This window comes from Carettochelys insculpta, chromosome 2 (genome assembly GCF_033958435.1).
Source record: "Carettochelys insculpta isolate YL-2023 chromosome 2, ASM3395843v1, whole genome shotgun sequence".
NCBI lineage: Eukaryota > Metazoa > Chordata > Testudines > Carettochelyidae > Carettochelys > Carettochelys insculpta.
In genome coordinates, this window is record NC_134138.1 from 205,878,818 (window position 1) to 205,894,703 (window position 15,886).

Sequence of the window (15,886 nt, forward strand, 5' to 3'; positions counted from 1 at the left end):
GTCAATATGAGCTGAAGGCAGCAGTGGCACAGCCTGGGATGCTTCCTGCAGTTTCCAGTGGCTGGGAATGGTAAACCATGGCCAATGGGAGCTGGAAGTGGCTGTACCCGTGCATGCACAGGTAAAGAAAGTGTCCAGCAGCCTGTCAGGGCCTAACTTTGGTGAATCACATCTAGTCTGCAGGCCACTTATTGTCCATCCTGATCTAGCCCAACACCCTAGCTTTCACTTGTGGCTGGTGCCAGAGGCTTGTGAGTAAGTGAACAGAATAAGATAATTTATGAGTGATTGATCCCCTATCATCTATACCCCATTTCTAGCAGTCAGAGCTTTGGGGACACTCAGAGCATGGGCTTGCATCTCTGATCATCTTGGCTAACAGGTACAGATGTAATGGACCTGTATGTAAGAGAGCAGTGTGATTGCTCATAGCTCCAGTATGAAACAGGAAAAGAATGTGCTAAAGTCTGAGGACCTACTGGCTAAGCAACAGTTTTGCTGATTACAGTAGACAAGAAGCTGGATATAAGTCAATGGCATTGGGCTGCATTAATAGAAGCATTTCCAGCAGATTGAGAGAAGTGAATATTCTTCTTAATTCAGTGCTGATGAGGTCACATCTGGAGTATTGGGTCATTCTGAGCCCCCTGCTACAGAAAGGATATGTATAGATTGGAGAGAGTCATTCACAGGACAACAAAAAATAAGTGCTGATTTGGGGCACTTCACTTCTGAGGGGAGGCTGAGGGAACTGGTCTTACTTAGCCTGCAGAAAAGAAGAATGGTGGAGAATATGATAGCAGCCTTTAACTACCTGAAAAGGGGCTCCAAAGAGGATGGAGCAAGCTTAGTGATGGCACATAACAGAACAAGAAGCAATGCCCTCAAGTTGCAATGGAGGATATTGAAGTTGAATATTAGGAAAAACTAGAAGGAAGGTGCTGGAATCTCCACCCTTGGAGGTTTATAAGACCAGTCTTGACGACACCCTGGCTGGGATGATTTAACTGGGGTTGGTCTTGCTTTGAGCAGGGTATTGGACTAGATGACCTCCTGGACTCTTCCAATCCTAATCTATGATTCTACAACCTATCTTCCAGGAACTTTTTGAGTTTTTTTTTTTTTTTAAACCACTTATACCTTTGGCCTTCACAATGTGCACTGGGAATGAGTTCTACAGGATGATTGGGGGCATTGTTTGAAGGAGTACTTTAAATTTGCTTTAAGCCTGCTGCCTATTAATTTCTTCAGGGGACTGTTGGTTCATGTGTCATATGAATGGGTGCATAACATTTTCTTATTCACTTTCACCACACAATTCATTAATATATAGTCCTCTCTTATACTCTCTCAGTGGTCTCTTTCCAAGCAAAGCACTCCCAGTCTTCTTAATCTCCTCTCATATGGAAGCTGTTCTATTTTCTGACAATTTTTGTTGTCTTTCTCTGTACTTTTCCAAGTCAACTATATCTTTTTTGAAAAGGGGCAAGCAGAACTTCATACAGTATTCAAGGTTTGGATGCACCATTAATTTATATGTTATGATCTTGTCTTATCATCTGTCCCTTTCCTAATAGTTCTTAACATTCTGTTAACCTTTTTTTTTTTTTTTGCATGCTGCTGCTGATGTTTTCAGAGAACTACCCATGATGAGCCCAACAACTCTTTCTGGAGTGGTAACAGCTAATTTAGACTCCATTGTTTTATGCGTCTAATTGGAATAATGTTTTTCAGTACGTTTCTTTACATTATCAACACTGAATTTCATCTTGCATTGTCTTGCTCAATCACCAGTTTTAAGAGATTCCTATGTAACTCTTCACAGATTGCTTTGGTCTAAACTATCTCGAGTGATTTTGTATCAGCTGCAAACTTTGCCACCTCACTGTTTGCTCATTTTTCGAGATCATTTATGACAACGTTGAACAGCAATGTTCACAGCACTGGTTCTTGGGTGACTCTACTATTTACTCGTCTCCACTGTGAAAACTGACAATTTATTCCTACCCATTGTTTCCTATCTTTTAAGTAGTAATTGATCCATGAGAGAGCCTTCCTTTTTATCCCATGACTCCCATAGTTTGCTTAAAAGCCTTGGGTGAGGGACCTTGTCAAAGGCTTTCTAAAAGTCCACATACACTATGGCTATGTCTACACTTATGAAAAACTTTGAAATGGCTGTGCTAATGGTCAAATCGAAGAATACTAATGAGGCACTGAAATGAATATTCAGCGCCTCATTAGCATGCCGCCAGACATGGCACTTCACCACCACTTGCTCGCCGGCGGCTCGTCTATATGGGGGTCCTTTTCAAAAGGACCATGCCAACATCGAAATCCCCTTATTTCTATCAGCTGAATATGGCATGCTAATAAGGCACTGAATATGCATTTCAGCACCTCATTAGTATGCTTCGATTTGGCCATTAGCATGGCCATTTTGAAGTTTTTTGTAAATGTAGAAGTAGCCATAGTGTATGTGGACTTTTAGAAAGCCTTTGACAGGGTCCCTCACCCACGGCTTTTAAGCAAACTGAAGGAGTCATGGGATAAAAAGGATGGCCCTCTCGTGGACCAGCTGATAGGAATAAGGGGATTTCGATGTTGGCTGGGTCCTTTCAAAAAGGACACACATGTAGACTAGCCACGGGCGAGCAAACTGCAGCACTTTCAAAGTGCCGCAGCCAGCGGCATGCTAATGAGGTGCTGAATAGTCATTTCAGCGCCTCATTAGTATTCGTTGATTTGGCCCTTAGCATGGCCACTTTGAAGTTTTTTTGTAAGTGTAGACATGGCCTATATGTACACTAGATCACCCTATTTACAAGTTTGTTGACCCCCTCGAGAATTCTAGTAGATTGGTAAAGCACTATTTAGCCTTCCAAAAGCCATGTCAACCCCTCTGCAACGTATCATGTCTAATAATTCTGTTCTTTACTATAGTTTCAAGGTGCTGCAGGACTGCTTGTTATTTGTGAAGCTACAGACTAACAATACTGCCCTCTGAGACTATAGTTTTAGCCAGGTTGCCTGAGACTGTAATTGCCAGGATCTCCTCCAGAGTCTCTTTTTAAAAATCAGCGCTACATTTGCTATCCCCTAATTAAACCCAGAAAAAGCACCTTGGGCCTAACAGTCAACCTGTCCATCATGGTTATCCACAAGGAATCACAGAATGACACTTTCAGGATAGAGAACAATGATCTTTTGGATTAATTCACTAGGCACAGGACACCAACCCTTCCACGTCAGTTGTATTAATATATTTGTCAATAGAGGATTGCCCTTACACTAAGGTGACCATCCCATCTCTAGGGACAGCCAGGAGTATGACACACAATGACTAAACCTATGTGGATTGTCTAGTTTTATGAGTCTCTGTCCATTTTCCCCATAGAACATCCCGTCCAGTCAGAGCCAGAAGTCTGACTAGCACTGATCTCCTGAACGTTGTTGAGACATTGCCAAGATAGCTTCAGATAAATATTTCAAACATCCTGCAGTATCCCTCCAACCAACATCAATGAGTGTTGGCTTGGCTCCTGTCTCCCCAAATGGCTTCACACACAGAATCACAGAATCAGACAGAATCACAGAATCAGAGGACTGGAAGGGACCTCAGGATGTCATCTAATTCAGCCCCCTGCTTCAAGCAGGATCAACCCCCACTAAGTCATCCCAGCCAGGACCTTTTAGGGCAGCATGTTATTCTTATTTGTATTACTGTAGCACCTAGGAGCCACCATCATGGACCTGGGACCCACTGTTCTAAAGGCTGTACAACTATAAAACAAAAAGACAGACCCAGCCTCAGAGCTCTTAGAAACTATACAGTAGCCCAGCACTGCTGCATTTACTCCATGAAGCATATTCTTTAGTGTGCTGTGACCTATACAATGAGTTGATGGAAGGGCTGGGAACAGAAACAAGGTGTCCTAATGTCCAAATTCCCTCCTCTAACTATTTGACATGTTGGGTCAGAATGTAAACTAGTGTAAATCACCATCGCACCAATGACTTCAACTGGTTTACATTAGCTGTGGAGCAACATGTCCAGCAAATAAACCAACTGCATGCTTTATGTTGCTTTTAATTACAGCTGTAATGTGCTCTGCAGCAGTCTAAGGGTGGGTCTGCACAGCAAAGTTATTACAAAGCAAAGCAATGACAGCCGTTATTTTGAAATAGCTATCCCAGCATCTACACAACACTACGTGATATTTCAAAATGCATTTTGTGTGCAGCTGAGTTATTTCGAAATAATTGTAGACATATCCTAGGCTTAAGTCCAAATATTTTTCAAGTTTGCTGTTGCTGGAAACAAACAGGGTTTGGGTTTTTCTCTCTCTCTCTTTATTTTAAATCCTTAGCTGGGAAAATTCTTAACTTATCTGGGAAAATTCACAGACTTAATCTAAACATCATTAATTTAAGCCTCTAAATTCTCCTGAGGAATTCTGGTAACAGCACTTTAAATTACTGCTCCTGTGAAAAGCTTTAGTAGTTCAGAGAATGATCAGAGTAAAAGTTTTTAATGTCACACTGGAAAAGGATGATTGCATCTATTGTGGTACATCTCCTAAGTCCTGATCTTTTAGCAAGTAAGAAGAGAGATATGAATTACTATTGGTGGAAATATACAATGCTTCTTTAAAAGTAGTGCATAGGTTTTCTTATTGGAATCCAACTGGAAATTGCCAAAGGAAAAAAGGTTTCTTTCAATAATAGTACTTAACTATTTCCGTATTATAACATTAATCACATAGTTGAATAATAGCTACTGTTTATTGATTTAATCATATCTATGTTTTGAAAGTTTGTTTTTCTAGTTAAGATTAAATTTTTTGATAACATAGTGGCAAGAATCCACTGCCCTACATGGTATGAAGAATCTCTGGTGTACAGATTCTTAGTCTAACCTTCCAACACACCATCTCGTAAATTACACCAGTTTAGTTTAGTCCTAACTAAGTGCAGTTGTGCCTGGCTTATATTTCACTGTTGAGTTTGGCTCTGTGAGTGGAAAGTTGCTGACTTTTTGACCTAACCTGCTGAATGTTTTTACATAGGAAGTCATGATCTGGCTTGACTTCAATGGTCCCTGTTTGATCACAGATTCTGTAAGGAAATTCCACATGAATAGGAGCTGAAAAGCATTAGACCTGGGTGATTAGACAGTGAAAGTGAATTCTTTCAATAGAAACCTGTTTTTCTGTTGAAAGTTGTTCAGAATTTCCAGTACAATTAGGGTAGCAGTATCAAAACTTCTTTGGTTAGGGTGCTGTCTTTCCAGGGTAATTGTACCTCAGTGCCATGTCTGAAAGAATCGTTCACCAGAAGTATCAGACTGTGAACATGCTTGTTTGGATGTTCTTGGCTGATTGTCAGTGATGTTTGTTTGTGAAACTAAGTATACAGATTTATACCCATAGGACAATTTGTCAGCTATAAGAGGATTAAGTGCCATCAGAAGATTTTGTTGTGTTCAGAACATATATACTAAAAAAACAGCAAAAAAAACCTAACCTTTTTGCTGGAATAATATCGATATTGACTGAGTTAATGAATTGTTAGATGGGCATTTCATCCTGGTTGAGCTAAAACAAATTAAAATGTACATATTATTTATGTGGTGTTGGAACTACTAGTTCCCTTCTATCGCAGGTAGGATCACTATTCTTTCTGCACTTTCTCCTTGGTTTTTCTTGTCCATTTTGGAAGTCACGTGATAGAATTGTTATCATTCCCAGTTGGTTGACTAGACGTGCTCACATTTTTCCATTGCTTCTAATTGCTGATGGCCTGCTGATTTTCATTGGCAGTTTGTAAAGCCATCCAGTATACAAATGGGTACATGTCCTGAATAGAAAGGAAGCATCCTGGCATGTAGGACTGTTAAATTCAGATGTCTCCATTACCGCACTTTTCTTATACTGAGACTGGCTACTTGCCTGGTACCATTTATGCTACATATGCAGTAGACATTTGGGACCTGATCTTGCTTTCCTGGCAATCAGTAATAAAAACTCATTAACTCATTAACAAGGGACTAGTTTGACTACTTTTACCGCAATTTAGCTGTGTTTTCTTCCAAATCCTTCTCTAATATAAAAACCCCATCCTTTCAAGGTACTTTTCTGGGAACTGCACATTACAACAAGGATTTCTACATCAAACTTAAAATCATATGAGCACCAGAAAACAAGTATTGAAATGAAAGGGGCGTTTTAAGGGTACTGGTTTAGACCTATGCACTCAGGCCCAGTTCCTCAGCTGGTGTAAAATACAGGCCCAAATCCTCAGCTGGTTTAAAACATCATAGTTCCATTGAGCTGAAGATGAGACAAATGAGATATATTCTTATCCATAGCACCTCTAAATGTAGGTAATATATCCACAGTCTATTGTATTTTAAAACCTACTGGACTCATAGCTCACAGAATGCGCTTAGATATTACTTTTAGAGAGGAGTATCTAAAAAACTACACTATAAATCAATGGAGCTGCACCGCTTTATTCCCTGGCAGACTAAGTTCCTCTTTCAGGCAAAATTCATCATAACTTTTATGATAAATCCTTAAACTTAGGGCCAGATTTACTGAGGTATTTAGGCTCCCAAAGGTTCAGATAGCAACCAGTTGGATTTTTAAGCAGGAGTAAGCAGTCTAGATGTCTACTTTCAGTCTCAGTAGGTCTTCAAGACTTTCAGTGAGTTAGGCACCTAAGACCAAACTCAACCTGCTGTGAGTCTACCTGTATCTTTAGACCCCTACATAGTAAATCTGGCCCTTGACCTTCAGAAGAAAGTTATGATAGAGGTTGATATTTTAGAGTGCTTGAGAACATCATGATTTCTTCCAAAGACAGAGGCGGGGGGAGGGAGATTTATATTTATATATTTAAAACAAACAAACAAACAAGCAAAAGCCGTACCAGCTTGCAAATACAATACCTAGCATACAGGTTTTAGGTATTCATATTTAAAAGTAACAGCTAAGCACATTCTGTGAATTACTAATCCAGTATTGTATGACATATAGCTCACTGAGGATGTATTACCTACCTTTACAGACAGTTTGTAAGAATACATCTGATTTGTCTTAGCGTTTGAAACATATTTATGTTATATCCTTTCACATGGCAGGCTGAATACAAATATGTGAACTATTACATTTTCTCCTATTGGAATCTAGAGAAAATAAACTGGTGCCTTGAGCATTGTTTTTCACCAGCAGCTACAGTCAGCTGAACATAATAATGCTTTAAAAACCTGTATTGCAAGACTTTTCAAGAAACCCCAGGATTCCCTTCCTCTTTACAGCTGTTGATTTGATTCCCAGGTTGGAATAGATTTCTTTTTATTTTGAGTTGTTTCCATGGTAGAGAAATTAGCTTGGACAGGAATCCAAAAGGAACCCAGACCTAAAATATTTTCTCTTTTATCTCTTGTAGTATCACCGTGTGGCAATAATTACCTGAGTGCATGGAATATCCCATGTAGCTACTGTGTACTGTAAGGCTGCATCTACACTGAGCCATGTTGCTGACAGCTTGATGCAAATGAGCGGTCTCAAAAATGCAAATGGACGTTCATTTGCATATTCACATGGCTAATTTGCCTATTCTTGCAAGAATGTGCTGCCAGCAGAAAACAAGTAGTATAGACATGGTTCTGCTGGCAAAATCCCCCTTTGTCAGCAGCCCTTTATGTCTGGAAAAAGTCAGGGATAAGGGGTTTTTGCTGGCAGAACCATGTCTACACTACTTGTTTTCTGCTAGCAGGTCAATCTTGCACAAATATGTAAATTATGTGTGTGAATGTGCATTTTCAAGACCACTTATTTGCAGCAAGCTGCCAGCAGCACAGCCCAGTACAGATGCAGCCTAAATGTTTTTATTAAATTATGAGTGCAACATTTTTGGATACAGTTATAACATCCAGGACACGTAATGCCTTTATCTCTATGTAATGAGAAAAAACAAGTACAGTCCTTAAATTATTTTTAATTAAAGGTATAATATAAACAGAGATTTCTCCTGGTCTGAAACTGCATGTGTATCAGAGCTGCCTCTTCCATTTCCTTTGCTGTGATTGATGTTTTCAAAAATTTACAGTTGTATGCTCCCGTTGAATTGAGCCTTATGGTTGTAACAATTTCAGATGAGCTCAGCTGCTGCTTTCTTGCCTTTTTGAAACCTCTGTGTAAAGTGACGGTATCATGTATATTAATTAATTTTTGGTCTCATCATCCAGTTCTTCCAGCAAATAAATGGGAGTTTTGCAAGCAAAAGAGCTGTGGGGTCAGATATCACAACAGATCATAGGCCAGGTTTTATTTAGACATTAGGTAACTAGCCAAATTATGCCTTGAATATATGTAGTAGTAGCAGTAGTAGGTATCCTTCGATCCCGAGGGATCATGGGTTTACGCCCCAGTTGGACTGATTCGAGCAGCGTCTTTTGTGGCTGTGCAGTCCAATCTGGGAGTGGCAGTCCTTTCCACGCTGTGAGCAACAGTAAGCAGATGTCATTCTGGTATCACGGACATGGATCTTTCTGAGGGCTCTCCTGTCTTCCGCTTCCTTCACCAAGGTAGTTTCATACATAACAAGAGCTTCCTTCACTCCCTGTTTCCAGGCATGCGTGTCTGAGGCGAGTGAATGCCAGGTGTTCACACTGATAGAGAGAGTGCTGAGATCATGCTTGCATGTGTCTTTGTAGTGCAATTTAGGTCACCCTTTTGGCCTCTTTCCAGACGCCAGCTCGCCGAAGAGGAGGTCCTTCAGTATTCGGCCATCCGTCATGTGTGAGACATGGTCCAGCCAGTGCATACGCCTCTGTTTGAGAAGGGTGAACATGGAGGCGGTGCCTGCCCTCTCAAGCACTGCGCTTTTGGGGACCTTGTCCTGCCATGAGATACCGAGTATGCGCCTAAGGCAGCGCATGTGGAATGTGTTGAGCTACTACTTTTGTTTTGAGCGCAAAGTCCATGTTTCACTGGCGTCTAGCAGTGTGCTCAGAACACAGGCTGTGTAGACCTGCACCTTGGTGTGTACAGTGAGCTTATTGTTAGCCCATACTCTCTTCGTCAGCCTGGAGAACATTGTGGCAGCTTTTCCAATGCACTTGTTGATCTCGCTATCAAGTGACAAGTTGTCCGAGATCACCGAGCCTAGGTACACGAACTCATGGATGACTTTCAGTTCGTAGTCTAGCACATTGATAGATGGCTCACTACCCACATTTTGGCCCATCACCTGGGTCTTCTTTAAGCTGATTGTATTCAGATGGTATATCACCAGCTTCATGGGCATCAGGGAAATTTCCAACAGGGTGCCAGGACCTGAAAACCCTTTGAGACTCCTGCAATCATGGATAAATTAACCACACCCACCCACTGATGTGTAGCTGAAAGCTCTAAAATGTTCCATCAAAACTTTGATCCATAGGTAGACCAGGCAAAGAGGCAACTCTAAGGAAGAGTGAGAACAGGCTATGAGAATGTGATCAATTGGATAAAGAGAACATTGAAGAGTGGTCAAGAAACAATGGGCTTAAATTCAGCAGTGGAAATTTAGGTTAAATAGTAGGAAAATCATTCTGTTGGGGTAGTTTGGCACTGGAACAGATTAGCTAGAGAGGTTTTGGAATCTCCATCACTGGAGGTTGACTACTTCATACACCTCAATGTAGAGGACCGGACTAAATGATCTATCCAGGTTCCATCCCATTCTACATATCTATGGTTCTATAATGTGGAAGGAGGGCGGGGACAGAGTAGGCCTAACTTCCCTCTGCTGCCTGTTGCTTTGACTTTTGTCTGGTATCAGGTTAGGCCAGATCTGAGAAAGTGCACTAAATTCAAACCAAGACTCAGCAAAAGGCACAAGCAAGATGAGCCAACTGGAGAACCACAAAATGAAGAGACCCAGGTAACCATCACACCAGGAAAAATAAGAAAATACATACCCTAAAATCAGTAGGAGCTTTTGCTGTTAAGCAGCAAGTAATATGAGACCAAAGCCTTCAACATTGAGAAGCTCTTTTGAAATTACAATATGCAAGTGAGGTGCAAAATATGCAAATTTACACCTCATTTGCATTTTGATTGACTTCATTTGCATACCCCTTTCAAAAGAGGAATGTAAGTGTAGATGCACTCTTACTGTGCTCTTAGAAGACACTTAGGGGCAAATTACAGCTAACTAACAACACAGAACACTGAAAGCCAGGGCTGGTGGCTGTAAACAAACTTTATGGGACCATCAGAAACTTGGCCACACCCATATAAGTGGTCATCTGGTTAATTAAGATAATGTGGAGGAAGAGGGGAATGCGGGGGGCGGGTGGGCAACATGGCTGGCGGGTGAAGATGCAGCTAGGAAAGGCAAGCCCCAACCCTGCCACTTCCACCCCCAAGACCCTTCCCCTTCCACAGCCTCCCCACCATTTCTGAATTATGCAGACATGTAGCAACTTTAAATCTGTCTGTCTATCATCTGCAATGACTGGTGGTAGTCACTTTCACATGTAATCTTTATATCTGCATCCACCACTTGTAGAGATGGTTCCTCAGAAAGAACAATCAACAGAGCCAACTGTAGAAGTCTACTCTTTTCTGTTGAATGCTCCACTGTTAGCCTCCATCGAAACTGCTCCTGGGTGGGGTTGGTTTGTCCCATCTAGGATCACATGAGCCATGGGTGCAGGGGGTAAGCAGCATCAGCCACAATGCAGGGGAACATGGTGGTGTCCCCAGTAGGGAGGTCCTGTGGGGGGACATACTTCCCCTCCTGCATTCTGCAGCTCAACCAAGAGTTGCAGAAAATCCGGGCATTCTGGGATCACCTGGACCATCCTACGTAGACATCCATGAAGCAGCCCTGGGCGTCCGTAAGGGCCTGGAGGACCCTGGAGTGGTACCCCTTTCTATTGATATATTGCCCTGTGCTGTGATCCGGGGCCCGGATGGGGATATGAGTCCCATCCAGGACCCCAAAGGAGTTGGAAACGCCCAGGCCATCAAATCCCTCCATGGGAGCATCGAGGTCCATGACTTGGATGACCCCAGGCCCCCGCCCCCACAGGAGGATGGCATTAATCACTTTGATGACCTGCACTGAATGGAGGATATGCACACTGTGTGTGTGTGTTGAGGTGCCCCAGAGCCCCCTATCCCTGGCCTCTGCCCCCAATGCCCCTCTCCTGCCCCTTTCATGGCCCTCCCGTTTCCTCCCCTGTCCCCTCCAGGCACCTGCTCCCTGTCCCCGATAGTCCCCCTTGCCTGGGAGCCCCCATCCCTCCTCCAGCGTGTGTGTAACCCAAGCACCACTTACCTGCAGGAGGACAGCCCCGATGGTAGCCTTGCCCACCCGGAACCGGTGGCCAACTGAGCAGTGGCTGTCTGGGATGGCCAGCTTCCATATGGCGATTGCTACTCTTTTCTCCAAAGGGAAGACGGGCCACATTCTCATGTCCTGGTGCTGAAGGGTAGGGACCAGCCAGTGGCATAGCTCCAGAAATGTCTCTATCCTCATCTGGAGGTTCTGGAGCCATCACTCATCATCCCACTCATACATCACCATCCAGTCCCACCACTCGGTGCTGGTGGGGTAGCACCACAAGCGCCAGATGGCACGGGGGATGGGGTGCAGACAGTAACCTCTGGTGAGGGCCTGCAGGACCAGGGCAGGGGGGAGGGGTTAGCTTCTTGAAAAGGTAGAGTATAGCGATGACATTCATGGCCAGGAGTCTCACCAGGTCATCAGTGGCATCCCCATTGGGGAGCTGAAGGGGATCCATGGAGTCTGCGGAATCCTGGCTTAGATCCAGACACAGGGACTGCGGTGCTGTATCTTGCAGAGTAGCCCTCGGCACATCCAGGGCAGGAGTGTTCGGGAGGGGCCCTTTAAGGGGGTGGCTGGCTGTGGGGCTCAGAAGGGCTAGTCCACCATGCGACCCCCATCTGTGGCCTATCTTGGCTTGTCCTTTCAAAACGGCTCCTGTGGCTGTGTGGTTGCTCCTTTTCAAAAGAGCACCTTGCCCTTTCGAAAGAACGGATTGGAAGGTCAATCTGCTTTTGGATGTATGGACCCTCTTTCTAAACCCAGTCTTTCAAAAGATGCTTTCCAGAAAATCACCTTTCAAAGGTGCACTGTAGTGTAGATGCCACAAAGGAATAGAGCTTATTTCAAAATAAGCCATCGTGTGTCCAATGGCTAAGTGCTGTTTTGAAATTCATTTTTGTGTGTAGCAGTGTTATTTTGAACTATACTATTAAGGAAGAGCTATTCCAGAAGAGCTTACCTCAAAATAAGGCTGCTATGTAGACATACCCTGAGTGACACCTGTCATAAATGTGTTCATGAGCTCTTTTTGCCTTTTTAATTGGATGTAGCTACTTTTCATGTCTGGCCACTTTGGATACTGGAAAAGAATCTAAGTTGAAACTGTAGTTTTGAGCTATTTTTCCATGAACAGCTGTTCTAAACTATACCCCACAGCTATCATTGATGTTGATGTGTAGTATTTTCTTGGTTTTCTGTAGCTCTCAGTCTCTACATTAATTTGTTGGTAATGTAGGCAGCTAGTAATGTGATTAAAATAATATTTTATTTAGAATGACTAAAATTCTGCTGTGGTGAACTACTATTTTTTCTGGAATATGAAAAAAAAAGCAATACTGTGCTTAAATTACTCAATAAGATTGTGACATGAAGTCCATTATTTCTAACGTATAAAACAGTCCACTGTTATGAGATGATGATGATGTCCTCTGAATATGCATAAATCTGCAGCTGTCTCTCCCAAGGTCTGTCTGGTAGAGGTGTTATTAAAAGTTTTCTGCACTGCGCTGTTCAGTTAGTTATGCAGTATTCATATGCAGATACTTTATGTCCTTGCTGAAACCTGGCTACCACATGGAGTCATTGGGCCATTCACAGCAGTTAGTCTTTGATATGTCCTTCATGGATGAGATTTAGGATTACTCCTCTCGTTTCATTTGGAAGGACAATGCAATTGCCTTTAATTATGAGTCCATTTGTCTTGCTTAATTGCCCACCTACCACAGAGTAGTCTCTTATCACCCATTAGTATCCTTTGCATACATAGGCCAGCTAGCCCTAATGTCATTTAGAACTCCTTTAAGTTGTGTGACTATCAAGGTTGCTTGTTGTAGCAGGCGTAGTTTCTTTTCAGCCTCTCGTCTGTATGCACTCAGAGCATCCACGTGAAAAACAAACAGTCCTGTTGCATAAATGGGCATAAATCTGACATCAGGATTTGGAATACACATAAACCTAGAAGGAACACTTTAACCTCCCTGGACATTCAATGAAGGATTTGAAAGTAGCCATTCTTCTACAAAAGAATTTTACCACAAGATTACAGAGGGAGATATCTGAATTGGAATTCATTTGCAAGTCTGACACATTTAACCTTAGGTTTAACAATGATCTTACACATTACAAGGGCAATTTCCCCACCTTCGATAGCCACAGGAATAGCACCCATCCCACTTAATTTACTTCTTCCACTGGTCCTATTAGTGACAGGTGACTCACCTCCCCCTGTTTTTTTTTTCCTTCTCCTCCTCCTCCCTGCTATATAAACTCTAGATTCCTATTTTCTACTCCAATCTGAGTAAGTGGGTCTTTCCCACAAAAGCTCACTACCTAATAAATAAGTTTATTAGGGTTTACGGTGCTACAGGACTGCTTGTTGTTTGTGATGCTGTAGACTAACCCAGCTACCCCTCTGAGACTAGCATCCAGGTATGCCTTTATGTCCTCTTCCAGCTGAGTGTAAATCTGGGTTCTCTAATTAAGTGTTCGCTACTCCAAGGTTTTTCTCAGGAACAGCAAGGTAACATATTATCTACAGTACACCTTTCAGTTTTGGCACATTTATTGGTGCATTCAATTCTCAAATGGCTTTTGCTTTTTGAGGGCAAGGATGGATTCAGCTTAGTTTGTCTGTCTCCCAAAACTTCATCTGAGGTAAGCATAAGACACACTTTTCCTTGTTTAGCTTCGGTCCAGTGCTTCATTGAGGGTTTTGTTGTCTTCTTCCATTACAGGGCCATATATCAAAATATTGGCCCTGAGAACTGCATTTGCATTCACTAATATTCTGCCATCTTATTTTTTGGAAAAAAAACATGCCCCCTGGTAATTCCAAAAGGTAACTTCAGAAGCAAAATCTTCTGAAAGATCTGATAAATGTACAAGACAAAAAAGCAGTCACATAGCATTTTGAAGACTAACAAAATAGTTTATTAGGTGATGAGCTTTCATGGGACAGACCCACTTCTTCAGATCTGGAAATTCTGATGAAAGTAAAGTGGCCTTACACGTTACAAGGACAGTTTCCCCAACTTTGATATTTGTGGTGATCTCAGGCAAGTCACTTAAAAGACACTTGCAGGAAGTAATTTTCCCCCGCTTCACCCTGCGTTCTGTCTTATGTAGTTGATTTGTCAGTTTTCATTTCATTTTTCTCATTGTGCCAGTTTACTTTAATAAGAATTTCCAGATGTGAAGAAGTGGGTCTGTCCCACGAAAACTCATCACCAAATAAATTATTTTGTTTGTCTTTTAAGTGTAAAGTCTTTTAAGTGTAAAGTCTTAAAAGTGTCTTTTAAGTCCTCTTTAAGGACTGCTGATTTGTTTTGTGAAGATCCAGACTAACATGGTTACCTCTCTGTGACTGATAAAGGTAGTCAATTTAGCACTCTCTTTGGCTTAAAGGAATTTTCCAGAATCTGCTTGAGGTATTCAGCTTGAAGAATTCTGTAGTTCCTTCCACTATGGGGGGAGGGGGGAAATTCATCCAATGATGGAAGGATAACAACTTTATTAAGTTTTTAGGTCTCCGGTCACACTAACAAGTTTTTGTGACAAAACTCCTGTGTCAGGTGGTTTCAACTCTGGGAGGGGTTAAAGGTGACTGTGTAAGCCTAGGGATGTAAATACCTATTCAAACAGTTAAACAATATAATCTTAATTGTTTAACCATTTAACTGGTTAATTGTTCGTGGGCTGGTACAGAGCAGCCAGATCTGGAGTCCAACCAGGGCTGTGATACCATTTCCTCTGTCTGGCAGGGGCCCCACCTGCCAGGCATGGTTGGGGTTGCTCCAGGATGGCCTGTTATGGGCACGGGCTGCTCCACGCTGGCCTTCCATAATTGGCTATCTATTGGGGTTTGGATAAGTCCAGTCAACTGGTTACCCAGTAAGTCTAATGTTTACTGGGTAACCAGTTAACCTTTTACAGCCCTGTGTAAGTCCCTTCTGATGACTCTCACACCTGCTGCTGAGTTGATTTTAAATTCAGTAATCTTTCCATAAAGAGTCACTTTCGTGATCCAGGCAGGCTCTGTCTCACCCTGTGACAGATCCCAGAAGCAATTGCTTTTAATTGTCTGTAACATGAGTCAGCTCCCTGTTGCCCTATTAATGCAAACAGATGCCAGATCTCCATATTTTGTGTATCCATTACATCTTATTCCTTTGGCTTGGCCATTTGGGGGCTATGACCTTTTCCTTTCTTTGGGGCTATGAGCTTTTCCACTTCTTGTGCAGTTCTTCTTTTTAGTTAGTCTGGAAGTATCTTTCCTTGCTTCAGGGAGGTTATGGTAATGACTTTTAGGATTCATACTGTGTCTGTTTACAGCTTCTAAGCTAGTTTCTGGTCTGGCAAGTTTGTTTTGTTGTTTCACACGTTCCTATTGCGTTTCTATGTGTAGAGCTAAGACTCTTTTTAGTGATAGCTGCTGTGGGAGACTGATGTCTGTCTGGCTAATAACCAATCTTTCTCTCTCATATTTCCATGTTCTACAGCCCCACCCTCCCAAATATCACTTTTTTCAGCCAAACCAAGT